Source organism: Tamandua tetradactyla, chromosome 3, assembly GCF_023851605.1.
Source record: "Tamandua tetradactyla isolate mTamTet1 chromosome 3, mTamTet1.pri, whole genome shotgun sequence".
NCBI lineage: Eukaryota > Metazoa > Chordata > Mammalia > Pilosa > Myrmecophagidae > Tamandua > Tamandua tetradactyla.
Window position 1 is genome coordinate 187,530,834 of NC_135329.1, and position 13,926 is coordinate 187,544,759.

At 36.2% G+C, this 13,926-nt stretch overlaps 1 protein-coding gene across 7 annotated transcripts in view; it reads right to left on the minus strand.

Moving 5' to 3' along the window:
* Nucleotides 1–13,926, minus strand: part of ERBB4 (erb-b2 receptor tyrosine kinase 4) — a 1,077,155-nt gene that overhangs the window by 728,904 nt on the left and 334,325 nt on the right. Inside the window, exon 1 of one of the 7 annotated variants that reach the window (XM_077154993.1) lies at nt 810–908. The exons of the other annotated variants lie outside the window; for them this stretch is intronic. The gene's annotated coding sequence lies outside the window, so the exon portion shown is untranslated. Of the gene's footprint in view, nt 1–809; nt 909–13,926 lie in introns of those variants that run through there. 7 annotated transcript variants of the gene reach the window in all.

A 13,926-nucleotide genomic window follows, 5' to 3' on the forward strand; every position in this document is an offset into this window, starting at 1 on the left:
CCCTGATCTCAAAACTTAGTCCAAAAAATCGGCATAGGATCCAGCCTGGCCAAGGAGAGAAGTGAGTCCCAAAGCTTGTGTAGGAGTGACTGGCAAAGATCCCCACTTTTCTGAGGGACCTGGTGGTGTGGAAATGTGAGGAACTGTTGGGAGCTAGCACTCAGAGCTTGCGTATAACATCAACCCATAAGAAACCTAACTATTGAATGAAATTCTGATACAGTTCATCTCTGAATCCACCATAACTAGTAGGTAGTTCTATTCACAGACATTTTACTCATCAAGCCCATCTATTCACTATATATAGCTAATAAAAAATCAGAACACAAATTAGCTTGAGAGGAAGGAACAACTTAAGAAGAAGATGAAGGAAAACTCTGTGAATAAGATCTGGATGTTGGCACTCATACCAAGAAAGCAGGTGGCCTAGGGACAAGAAAGAGGGAGGGTTAACTTTAGAAAGGGGTAAACACAACCCTTCCTCCAAGGTAAGAAGAAAGGAGGAAATGACGGTGGTGATAGAGTCACTCTGGAAGTAGAAGATTAGGAGAGTGGGGAAAAGCATACCAGAAGGCTGAAATTGAGAAATGAAAGCTCGTTAAAAACTGTGACACATCAGTAGGCAAAGTTAATTTACAGAATCTAGGTACATTTTCTTTAATCCATTGTCTACTAAGTAAAATTTGAACAGGCTAAAAATGGAGATTGTGTACTAGTCCACTACTGATCTAAAAATTACAAGAGATCTGAGACTTATTTTGGCAAATACTTATTACAGCTTTAATGAAATTTATAGCTCATTTTCTCACCATGTTTTCCATCCTCCAGTGAAAATAACTCTGCTCCAAACCCCTCCAAGCTTCCTTCCTTTTCTGACTTTACTGATCATACTCTCAATGTTTACATGGCCTCCCCAGTCTCCCATCACTGTATATTCGAATTTCACCCATTCTTTACGAAACAATTTAAATGACACTTATTCCACAAAGACCTTTCTGATTTCCCCACCTACAGGCCATAACTGTCTTCTCTGAAGTTTCACAAAATGTTTTATTTACTTTTCTGTGGCACGTCTCACTTGCAAATTTATTGATGTTTAGGTCATTTCCCATTCTAGGCTACTTATAGAAAGACCCTGAGTTAATTCACCTTTCTCATCACATATTAGATACAAAATTATTACATTTGTTTATTGATGGACACATAGGAGGTACAACACTCTTCTAAGGATATAGCACAGACTGAGGCAAAGTTCCCCCACCTTCCACCCTTCATAAGGTTTTTATAGGGGAGACAGAAATAAACTGCTAAGAGCTAAGATGAACATAAATATGGTGGTGAGGTAATGAGTATAAGGGAGGTGGTACACATAGTAGCTGCTAAATAAATTTCCTCTAGGGAATATTAATTTCTATATGGGTTCGGTCATTAAGGTTTTCAAACAAATGTTGAGTGCAAGGACCTGAATGCATTTTTAAGATTCTATTATATATCTAAGCCACATATAATTGTGATTGCATTTAATTTTATATGACTAAAATATAAAATGGGAAAAATTTTCTCACAAAACGTATTTTAGGAGTGTGAAAATTGCCTAGTAACATTAATGGCTATTTAATTTTAGTTAAGAAAATACCTAGATCAAACCAACTCCAGTTTCAGAAATATTAAAAAAAGCTACTATATTTTAGCTTTAAATTTGACATGCTAAATTCATAGGAATGATATATAAAGGGTTAGTTTATCTTTCATGCCATACCTGTTTATAAAATTTCTAATTTGCCCCCTGGAGTGCCATCTGTAACAGCTCCCACATATTCACACATAACTTTTAAACCATCAGGCTCATTATATGGATTTTAAAAAATATATTTATTGTTTTTATGGATCCATAAATGAAATGTGTCATAAAAATACAAAGGGAGTGGTAAATCTTACATGGAAATAAACAACTTATAAAATCCAATAATTCCTGAAGGTAACAAAATATACAATCTCATCCAAAAGAAAAAAAATATTTTACTAGCTTGGAGCAAGGTAGAAATAGACACAGACATACAGGAGTAGATACAGTTGGAATTGTTTTAAATATCTCCTTTTTCTTAATGCAAAGATGCCAAGATATTCATATTTAAAAAGAAAAAAACTACACCTGTGTCTCCCACCTCCCTGGATTATCCACTATTTTGCTAGACCTATTCCTGCTTGAGCTTGGTTTGGCTCTGCTGAAGTCACACAAATTGACATCACTTACAGGAGCTGCTTACATCCATGCCTTATTATCATGCAGTAGAATAACAATTATGCATATCATTAAATCCATGTGAGATAATCTTAAATGTAAATTTTATTTGATTATGGCACTAAACTCTGTTCATGCATGCTTGGCCTTCATAGCAGTTTGCTCAGGAGGAATGGTTGTTGCTGCCACTTCAAAAATAATGACATAAGACTGGCCATAATCCTAACCTTCTCCAGTCAAAATATTGGTACCATAACTTGGTAACCACCTTGCGAAAGGTTATTGCAATTAAGTTTGGATTAAACATAATCAGTATTTCATCTATTTAGTATGAATGAAAATGGAAAATTTTATTCAACGTTTTTAAAGCTCTTAATTTGCATGTGTTCTCCTGACTGAGCAGACACACAGCTTAAAACTCATACAAAACATGTGATATTGTTGTTCAAAAAACATATCATAATTTCCTGAATATGTTTTTTAGTTGTAGAATTTTTAAAAATACCATTGGCTTATAAAAAAAAATAACTGCTCTGTGTTCTGCTTTCATACATAATTTTAGAATTTATTATTCATTTTTAAAGTATATAACGTGGCACTATGATAAAATCACCTATATATACTCAGCATCCAAAAGATGCACAATATTTTTCCATCCACTCCATATATGTCAACTAATTTAGCTCTCCCAGGAGTTTAGATGGACATTTAAGTTTTACGATATATAAAACATTATATATATGTAAAATTAATAAATGCTAAATATAAAAAATTAGTAACTATAAAAAGGCACAAATAAGAATGATCAATAATCACACTGTCCAGAAATACCTATTTTTAACATTTGGTAAGAATATTAATGTCACTAATTTTGTAACTCCCAAGTCCCACTCCTAATCTAGGCAATCTTGGGCATTTCATTCAGATTTATCTAAGTGGGGATTCTATTTTACAACAAGTTTCGTAGCATGATTTAAAAATAATTATTGTGATAAAACATATAATGGAATGAATTTTATTTAAGAGAATACCACAAACACTTTCTCAAATTAAGCATTTTAATAGACCTTATGACTTTATTGTTTTTGAACATTTATTTGGAATACTCCATTTCTGTAAAACATAGTTAAGAGCTTTAGCCCTAGAGTCAGATTACTGTGCTGGAATCTGACTCTATCACCTGTTATTCTTGTGACCTTGAACTAACTATTTAGCCTTTTTCTGACTCAGTTTCCTTTATAAAAGGAAGTTAATAACATTACCTCCTCAGCATTACCATGATGATTAAATAAAGTAATCCACAAAAAATACTTAGGCATACAAATATTTGTTACATCCTAGGACTCAAATAAATGGCAGCAATTAACAATCAGGTTTTCAGAATGGATTATGCTCTCCTACACTCATGTATCCACTCTTCTTTTTTTTCTCTTTCAGTTTTCCTTGAGCTTCTTCCTTTGCTTACTGTTTAAATCTTAGCCTGTCGATAGTAGGCCCTCTTCTCTTTTCCTGCATGTCCTCCCTAGGCAATCTCATCTACTCCAATGACCTTTGTTAGCATCTGGACTGATGACTTCTATATCTTTGTCTCCAGCCTATATCCCTTCTTTAAGTTCTCACCCATATATCTAACTGCCTATTGCATATCGCCACTCAAATGTCTAAAGACATTTTAAACTCAACAAGTCCAAAACTAAACTCATCCTTTTCCCAAAATAAGCTTTCCCTCCTCTTATGTTCCTTATTCAGTAAATCACCACCACTGGCACTTAGCTACTCCAGCCAGAATGCTGAGAGTTATTTTCGACCCAGCACTCTCCATTGTCCCCACAGCAAATCCATTACCAGGGCCCTGTGATACCATATCCAAAATAGATTTCAGTGGCTTCATTTATCTGCAACCCCACTGTCTTTTCCCAGCCTGTACTACTATCATTTTCTGTCTGGGTTGCATTTAAAAAAATGCGGTAGCATTTTTTTAAACAGACTTACATCAAACCATTCCTCATACTGTCATGAGATTTTTAAAAACACAGATCTCATCATATGACCTCATCTAGCCCCCTACCTAAAAGGTGTCAGCAGTTTCCCTGAGCTTGTGCAATGAAATGCTGAAAAGATCACACATCTTCTGGCCTCTCCTTTACCTCTTGAGCCCTACCCCTTTTCTACTGGTTTGAATCCATTATGTACCCCCAGAAAAGCCATGTTCTTTTAATCCAAACTTTGGGGACAAACCTCTTGTTGGATGGGATCTTTTGATTAAGTTGTTTTCATGGAGATATGACCCCACACATTCAAGTTGGGTCATAATCTGCTTAAGAAAGAGATTTTGGAGAAAACCAGGACACCCTGGGAGATGCTAAGGAAGGACCCACAAGAGCAGACAGAAGCTAAGAAAGAAAAACAGCCATAGAGATATTTTTGGAAAGAAGAACCAGCAGACATCACCATGTGACTTTCCATGTGACAGAGAAGGATGCCAGCAGCCTTTCCTCTGAAAAGTTATTCTCTTGTTGGTGACTTAATTTGGACATTTTCATGACCCCAAAATTGTAACTTACAATTTAATAAATCCCCTTTGTAAAAACCAGTCCACTTCTAGAATATTACATACCAGCATCTTTAGCAAACTGAAACACCCCTCAGCATCACCTAACCGTAAATCCATTCTCACCTAATCTGCTTTCTTTACTCCAGCCATCCTGTACTTCTGTTTCTTTCACCTTCAGGCCTCTATGCAAACACTCCCCACCCCAGGGATACTCTTATTTTCTATCCTTTATTTACTCAACTAATTTCCTACTCAACTTTCATGTCTCAGCCAAAAGTCAAAATAGTTTTAAAACACAAAATTTGTTGTTATAGTCTCTGAGTTACATAAAAACTTCCAACAAGCACACTAAATGCCTCAGTATATTAAATGTTCAGTACACATGTTGAGCATAAATTTTTCTGCATTTTGGCATAGCAAAATGCTTTTAATAATAATATTTTATATTTGGTATAATGAATGTTCTACATCATCCAAAATCCACATGAAATATTGGTAAGATTATATGTATGCATGTGTGTGTTTATATATATCAAACTTGGAGATACCTGGCAAGTAAGAGTTTTAGGAGGAAGTACCAGGTAAAAAAATATACATTGATTTAAAGAGAAACTACATGGTGACATGTTCCCATACATTCCATCACTTTAGTGTAATTAAAACAGGCATAAGCTGATGAATGTTCTTAGTTTCCACCACAGTAAGAATTACAAAGAAAACGGCCTCCTATGTAGGAGATAATCTTTTTAGGAGAATATCCCTATCCATTGAATTTCCATCTAACATCAAATAGATTCTTAATTATCTTTCCCCTTAAACCAAGACGACTTTTAAATTACATTTCCTCCAACCCTGGAACATCTTAGTATATTCTATATTCAGCAGCTTCATTACTCGCAAATGATAAGAAATATATAGACCACTAGCAAGTTTATTTTTGCTTAAATTCACTTGAAAGCCCAACTGGCAAAAACTAAATACTTTAAAAGGGGAATTTCAACATCTAACACTGATGTTAATTAAGAACCTCAGCTCCTCTTCTTCATATTTTTGAGACCAAAGAAATCCTAGAACAAAAGCAGTTTTTGTAGTCCCTAATCTTCTTGCACCTAATCCTGCTGGCTTTTACAGTCACATTCTGCTCTCTAGGAGACAGTGAGTGAAGTACAGCTTAACCAAGTATATTTGGTACACCCTCCCCCCATCAGATTCCTGCCCCCTCTTGTGCTAGAAAATTAGGCTATTAGTTATGGTAGATTGCATTATTATTCCAAAATTTTCTACCTCCCTTTCCCCCCAACTCCCCAGGATTTATGCTCTTTGCCACGTGACTTGCGCTTCATTTCACGAGAAACAGATCATATTTTCCTACCAACAGAAACTGAGTTTGGCCACGTGATATGATCTGGTCAAAGAAATACTGGCAGAAGTGAGAGTGCTGGTTCTAAACTCAACCATTAAGACACATTGAATGTTTGCGTCCCCAAATTCTGCTTCTTCCATCACGCTGAGAAAAACAGTTTCCAAGGAAGGTGAGAAGCACATGAGGAAAACCTCCCATTTGAAACCAAGCCCTGCCTGGGTTGGAAATCCACAGACATGTTTTTGAGAATAAAATAATTTCTGTTTTATGCCACTGAGTGTGGGGATTGTTTGTCTATTCAGCATTCCCGTGCAAAGTGTTAACTGGTAAGAGTAGCCTTTTGAAAATCTTAAGCTTCATTTACCACTTTTCGAAAAATAAATTTTGGCAAAAATTCCGAAATTTTTTTCTTCTGTATTTCTGAACTAGAAACCCATATTAGCTTTCTATAACCCAACTCCTTCTGCCCAAAGATAGAGAACTTCCCAAAGTGGGAGAGAACTCAAATCTGCAGGAGACAAGTGTCTCTGCTCCCACAAGCTTGCCAAACAGACCCTCAGAAATATTCCTCAGTGGTTACTGAAGAATAAAATTTAAACTGTTTGAACAAAGGTGTAGAATCTAGGGAGAAAACAGCTAAACAATTTCTGAGTCGTACATGATAAATCGAACGAAAAAGAAATACAATGTGCTATGGACAACACAGCACACCATATTTGTTGTTTTGTATTCCTTTTAAATTAAACTATAACTTATACATAAAAATGGTGCAACTTTATTATGAATGAAAATGGTACAACATTATTACACAAGAGCTTCCATGCCCTTTTGACTAATACTATATATTGGTACGGTACATTCCAATTCATAAAGCACTGTCACTCCCATTGTGCCTATGAAACTTCACAGTTTTCTTACAAAATAGAAACATCAGATATTAATCTACATATTCTGCTAATAAAGAAAATAAAGGTCAAAGTGATTTTTAATATGGTAACAGTAGACAACATTTACTGATTTCTTATATGAGCCTTTATAAATATATATATATATATAAGACCCTTTATATAAAGTTCTTATATGAGCACTTTATAAAAATGTTCAGTTCATCATCACAGCCAAAAGTAGAAAAGTATTACTATTACCCCCATTTTCTCAGATAAGGAAACTGAGCTTAAGTAATTTGCTTAGGTCACTTTGCTTGTAAATGCTGGGGGTAGGATTTGTGTCAACCATACATTCATGTACCTTTATTCAACAAATACTTTATAAATTCCTACAACATCACAAGCAGTAATATCCAAAGCCTAAATTATTTAACAACCAAACTATATTAATAAAAAATGAATCTGAGACTTCTGTAGAACCTCTGCATTGGTTCCCCAAACCGGCACATAAAAGTATTACCTAAATGTATATCGAGGCTTCTGAGCCACCCTCCCACCCCCACAAAGTCAGTGATTCAGTGGGTCTTAGAGGAATGCAGGGATTTGTCTTTTTGTAACAAGCACCGAAGTCATTAAGATGGATGCATCTGAGACCCTAGTGGTTCCCAAGTGTGCATCCCCAGATGATACTGGGAAATGAGAAAATTAAAGACAAAATAATGAGCTCTTCATAAAGTCGTACATTTTTCTTTAATTTTGCAAAATTAAATATGAGTAATTCTATGTTATTTTGAGTTTATTGCCATAAACTCATACGTACAGAATCATCATAACAACAAAACTAAAGTAACTGGGAGAAGAAGAAGAAATATTCCATTATTCCATGCCCCAAGGCAGAAAGAATAACCGAAATTATCTCCTCTCCAAGTGGGCATAATGGAGAAATTATAGAATGGAAGAAAGCTAGGATGGGGGCAAGACTATTCTATCACAGAAGATTACAAACTGAAACTATCAACCAAAATTCAAGAATTTAAACACATCTAGAGAATGATTCATTTTAAAATACAGTAATTTATTATTAAAGAATTATTATATTAACGACATATTGCTTTAAACATCTAATATAATATCTAGTATATGTCCTTCCTCCTATACAAGAGCTAGGAAAGGATCTTTTGTACATGTTTCTTGAATGGTGACTGCCACTTATTGGGCTTAGAAAAATATTTGGCGAATGAATGAATGTATGAATTCCCTCAGCAATGGAAATTCTATCAGGAGTACTCTCCTCAGATTTAGCAGTTAAAAGGGAAATAAACTTGGAAATGGAGAGGGAGGAAAATGAGTCCCATTGCACAAAGGATTTTTTTAACTGAACCACAAACTGTGATTATTCTCATGCAGCCCTGCTGTGGTATACACGGCAGCTGTGAATTTCATCTGCAAATGATGATTGTAGGTGTGTGTGTGTGTCTGTGTGTGGTTAGGAGCTGTCCCTTTGAATAAAATTTATTTCAAAACTGAAACATTTGTACAAAGATTTCTGTACGCATTCCTAACTTAAGCCTATGTAGCATAGTATTTAATATGTTAGGAGTTAAAATACAACAATGTGTTAAAAGAGCACAAAGGGTTGTCTAGGGTAGTTACTGCTGAATGGCACTTAGTGTGGATTTATTCACTGCAAACTGTCCTTGATATCCTGCCTGTCTCTTCCTGGAAATGGCAGTGAAGGTCAGTGAATCTAATTTGACAATAATGAGGCTGCCCTGCAACGTGTTAAAATATTGTGCCCCCACTCTTTTTTTTTTTAACTATCAACCAATCCAAAAGACTGTTCAATGACACCAGGGAAACCCTAAAGGAGCTGGGAAGAGTCAAAGAACAGTATTCTCTTATTTTTCTTTTCTAGTAATGGAGACAGCAGAGGTTATGAACATGTTCAATACGCATTAAAACAAAACACAGCCTGATAGGAATGTTTTAATTAATAACAATTATCTCCTGCAGAATTGTGATTCAAGTCAGGTCTCTAAGCATGAAGGAGAAACTCGACACTTGTGCTTCTTTGTGGACAGAGAGATTTTAAACAAAGTTAATGGAAACTCAGTGGCTGAACGGTGCCGCGATTCAAATGTACTGTAAAATTACTGAAATGATTTCAATGTCACAGAACTACACGGCATTGCATTTATGATTATTACCCCTGGCTATGCTTTAGTGATATTTGGCCACAAATCTTTAAAGCTTGTCTTTAAAAAAACTGTACCTTTCAGAGAATAATGTTGATGTAACAAACAGCAGTAACGGTGGAGGTAGTAGCAGTAATAGTAGAGGTAGTAATAGTAATAGAAATCATATAAAAGCTGAGATGTTGACACAGGCACAATGACCCATCAATAGTCACAATCTACTCTCAAAATCTTTGCAAATCCTGGTATGTATCCTAAGCTTTTATTTCTCAAAGGATCATTCTAGGATCTGATGTGTCCGAAACATATTGGGCAATTGTTTAAAATGCAAATTCTTGAACCCTACCCCAGGGCCTCTGACACAGCACCTCCTGGGAGAGGCTGGATAAAAGCTTTCCATGTAATTTCCACAGACAGTAAAATTTGATTAAGTACTGTTCAATACCACAGGTTCTTAAACTGAGGTCTGCAGAATTTAGGGGTCCATGGATTTGGGACAGAAAAATATCTGAAAATATTACTGATGTTTATCACTGCTTTGAAATTACATTTGTTGTGGATCCATCATAGATTTCTTAATTAATGAATTATTAAATAAGCACATCTACTATGTCCTGACAACATTTTAAAATAATGTTTTGTTACTGTCTTTAAATATAAGTCATTTCTTTCGGAGTCCTATGCATTTTATTTGATGTATTCACAAACATGGTTCTGAAAAGACTCCACCGGCTTTAACAGGCTCTTATAAGGGTCCATCATATACAAAAAGGTCAAGAACCCTGCTCTCAGTTCTCCTGGGCCTTGTATTTATGCAGAAGGAGGAGGAAACATCGGAGAGAACTAAATGGAAGCTGTGTCTCTGAATCAAACAGACCCTTGCAGGCATTTCCTCTGAACTGACATAGATGTAGGAGTGTAAGGAAATGTGGCTTATAAAATTCCAACGGGTTTAACAGGGGAGAAAAATTTAAAAAAAAAAAAAAAGGAAAGGAAAGTGGTAACGCCTGTCAATCATGAAAGGTTTATTGGCTGAGTTCACCAGCAGGGGAGCTGAATTTGATAAGTTGTGCCATGATTAGTGTCACTACAGTCAATTGTGATTTCTGTCTAGAGTAATGGATAGGAAAATAATTCAGTCCATCCTTCCAAATTATCTCAGTCTGCACAGACATCAAAACTGGCAGCCCAGGTGGGGGTGGAAGGGAGCACACATATGCAATCAAGGCAATTACTGTATTCATTATACAAATATTTCAAATGATAGAATATTATTTTCAACATGAGGCCAAACAAAAATCAATGTTGATTGTGTGATTTATCTAACTGTGAAAACAGCATGCGTTTATTTTTCACCATCTTCTTTGGGAAAAAATGGGCACATAAGTTTTTGTGTTTTAGCATTTTTTAAATAGCAGGGCATTTTCCTTTCCAAAGTTGCCACTCCTCTAATTCCTTAGTTTAGTGAATGACAGGGTCAGCCAATCAGTTTTCCAAGACAGAGACTGGATGACAACCTTTCTCTCCTTCCTTCTCCAAACAGATCACTAACTCCCAGTCCTACTGATTCTATTCTGCTAATATCCCTGAAAAGAATCCACTTCCTTTAGACCCATTGTAACTTGGATAGTTCAGACCATCCTTATTTTTGCTAGAACTATAGGAATGGACTCCTAACTCATCAGCTTGGCTTTAACCTTGCTTGTTTGCAATCTTTTCACTATAATCTATCAGGATAATACTGATTAAATGCAAGTCAAGTAATTTCATTGGAACAACACCTCCATGGGATCCTGCTGTCTCAGGTTGTGCACTATACTTCTTTACATGGGCGTACCTGGCTCTTCATGCCCTGGCCCAGGCTGATATTTGTGGCTTGTCTCTCAGCACATCCCCCTCAAACTATCTTCTTCACATATCTGACATTCTCCCAGGAATTTCTGGGTCTTGGTAACAGGTTTTCCCTCTGGCTAGAATGCTCTATTTGCATGACTAACTTTAGCTGTCATCTCCTCTGGGAATCTATCTCTGGACCTTCTAAGCAGAATGAGATGTCCTTTCTGTGTGTTTGCCTGGTAATCAATATTTACCCTTTTTATAGTACTCATTACATCATACTCTACTTGCATGCTTATTGTTGAATTGGCTTAATTAAGAAGCAGGATTAACATCAATACTACATAGCTAAAGTATTTGATCACAGTTTAAACCTAGGATGGTGCCTTTATAATATGTCATGGCTTATTTTCATTCAAGGCAAAGTCATTTTTAAGGAATGTAAACTTTAAATTTGTTAATATTCAAAGAGAAAAAAAAACATGTGTTTTTCTTGAAACCAGTAAGAAAGTTATCTATGTGTGCTGATGTGGAGTTGTTATGTACCCTCAAAAAGGCCAGGGATGATCTCTAATTCATCCCTTTGGGTGCAGACCTGTTATGGGTGGGATCTTCTGATTCAATTGAGATTTGATGGGCCTTAATCCTTTTACTGGGGTCCTTTATGAGGATCGCGTGAGAAAATGCCTAGCAATATTTGGGGAGAGCCACTGAAACCAGAAGCCAGGAGAAAAAGACCACCAGACATTGTCATGTGCCCTTCCACGTGACAGAGGAACCCTGGATGCCAGCAGCCTTTCTCAGAGAAGGTATCTTCCTCTTGATGCTTTAATTTGGATATTTTCATGGCCTTAGAAATGTACATTTGTAACCTAATAAATCCCATCCATTTCCAGTATATTGCATTCTGGAAGCTTTAGCAAACCAAAACACTCTGGATCTCACATGTAATACTTTCAGTTACAAATTAAAATAATTTTCACTTTAATAAAGTGAAAATAAGAAGCTCATCTATAAAATTGACCTGAGGATAAGATGCTTCACATAAGAAGGTTTTTCCCCTACTTAATAAAAATACAAAGCTATAAGTATAAATACTTTAAAAATAATTGGCAAGGATGTCCTTCGGTCCCTCAGTCCTTTCTTCTCAGGCAGTTTGTAGGCTGGTTGCCAACAGCATCATAGTCTACTAGAGATTGCCTAAGTGCTGGAGACCTTCGCATTTCCATACTCTCCTTTTCATATTGACTAACATGCAATGATAACCAAGCCTTATCAACTAGAGTAATATCCATGTGTGTAGGAACTTTGGTTGACCTGGCACACAGTAAGGACTTGGTAAATATTTGTTTAATGAATCATCAAACATACTCTACTTAAGCCAGATCTCTACCTAAGTTATTGTGTTAGCAGACTTATATAAGATGATGTAAGTAGATTGCAGGGCGTATGGGGGGCTGCTCTTATCACACTCCAAACTGAATGCAAAATTGTGATTGTGCCATCCTGCTGCTTATAAAACCAAGATAGTCCCCTAAAAATTATAGAATAGATAGTATAACCTCTAAAATGAACTAATAATGATGATGAGACCTAATTTTTATAGAATAATTATTGAGTACCATTTGCTGTCTGTTTTGCATTTATCTTGGTTAACTGTCTTCAAGAAACCAGGAAGCAGGCATATTATATGAATTTTAAAGATGAGGAAATCAGATTACATGACTTACCCAAATTTCCACAGTTAAAGATGGAAACAGACAGCATATAGTATGGGTACAGATCATACATGCTTAACATTTTTAGTATACTAATCATGCAACATTTAGTCCCAACCTATCTCACCAACTACTAATCTGTGAAACACAAACTTCTTGCCTCATCGTCTAATCTAAAAAAATCCAGGGTGGGCCATGGTGGCTCAGCAGGCAAGAATGCTTGCCTGTCATGCCAGAGAACCCGGGTTTGATTCCCTGTGCCTGCCCATGTGGAAAAAAAAAAAAAAAAAATCCAACCACAATATATTGCTGGTAGTTCTTTTTTTTAGGTACATGGTCCAGGAATCTAACCCAGGTCTCCTGCATGGAAGGCGAGCATTCTACTACTGAACCATCCATGTACCCAATATCATTGGTAATCCTTAAAACTAACCTTGCCCTTATAAGGCCTGTGAAATAAGCATGTTATTTCCTTTCCCAGGAATTCCCTTCCTATCCTCCTATACCTAAAAAGTTCCTATCTATCCATCTTTCATGATCCATGTCTGATAATCCCTGACCTCAGAGGTTTTTCTGACTCCCTGAGAAAGATAAATCTCCTGTGGGCTTCATAACATTTTGAACTATATTATGATAGAGAGTTCATCAAATAATCATATCCTCTGGGCCACCCCCTTCCTCAAGGAGACAGTGAGTCCCCTGAGGAGAAAGATTATATATATTTCATCTTTGCATTTCCATTAGCAGACCCAGGTCCACAGCTCATTACAGGCTCAATCCATATTCGTTAACATGCAATGAGGTGGGGGAGAGTTTGGTTTGCATTGATAAAATGCCAAGGGTAAGAAGTAACCGCCAGAAAGCTGAGAATGCAAGAGAAAGCAAGATACGAAAAAAGCAGATTCAACTTTATAAGAAGTAGAGTGGGAATGACTAATGTCAGGGAAAACGATAGGCAAAGAACATGTCACTTGTTGATTATATGATAAAATAAATGATGCTCCTACTGATGACCTCATGATAAGTGAATTGTTGAACTACATAGTCAATGAACTATTTTGGAGGAGGTAGAAGAAAAGAATTTATCTTGGAAACTTTTCCATCTAATGTGGTTAGAACGGATTTTGTCCT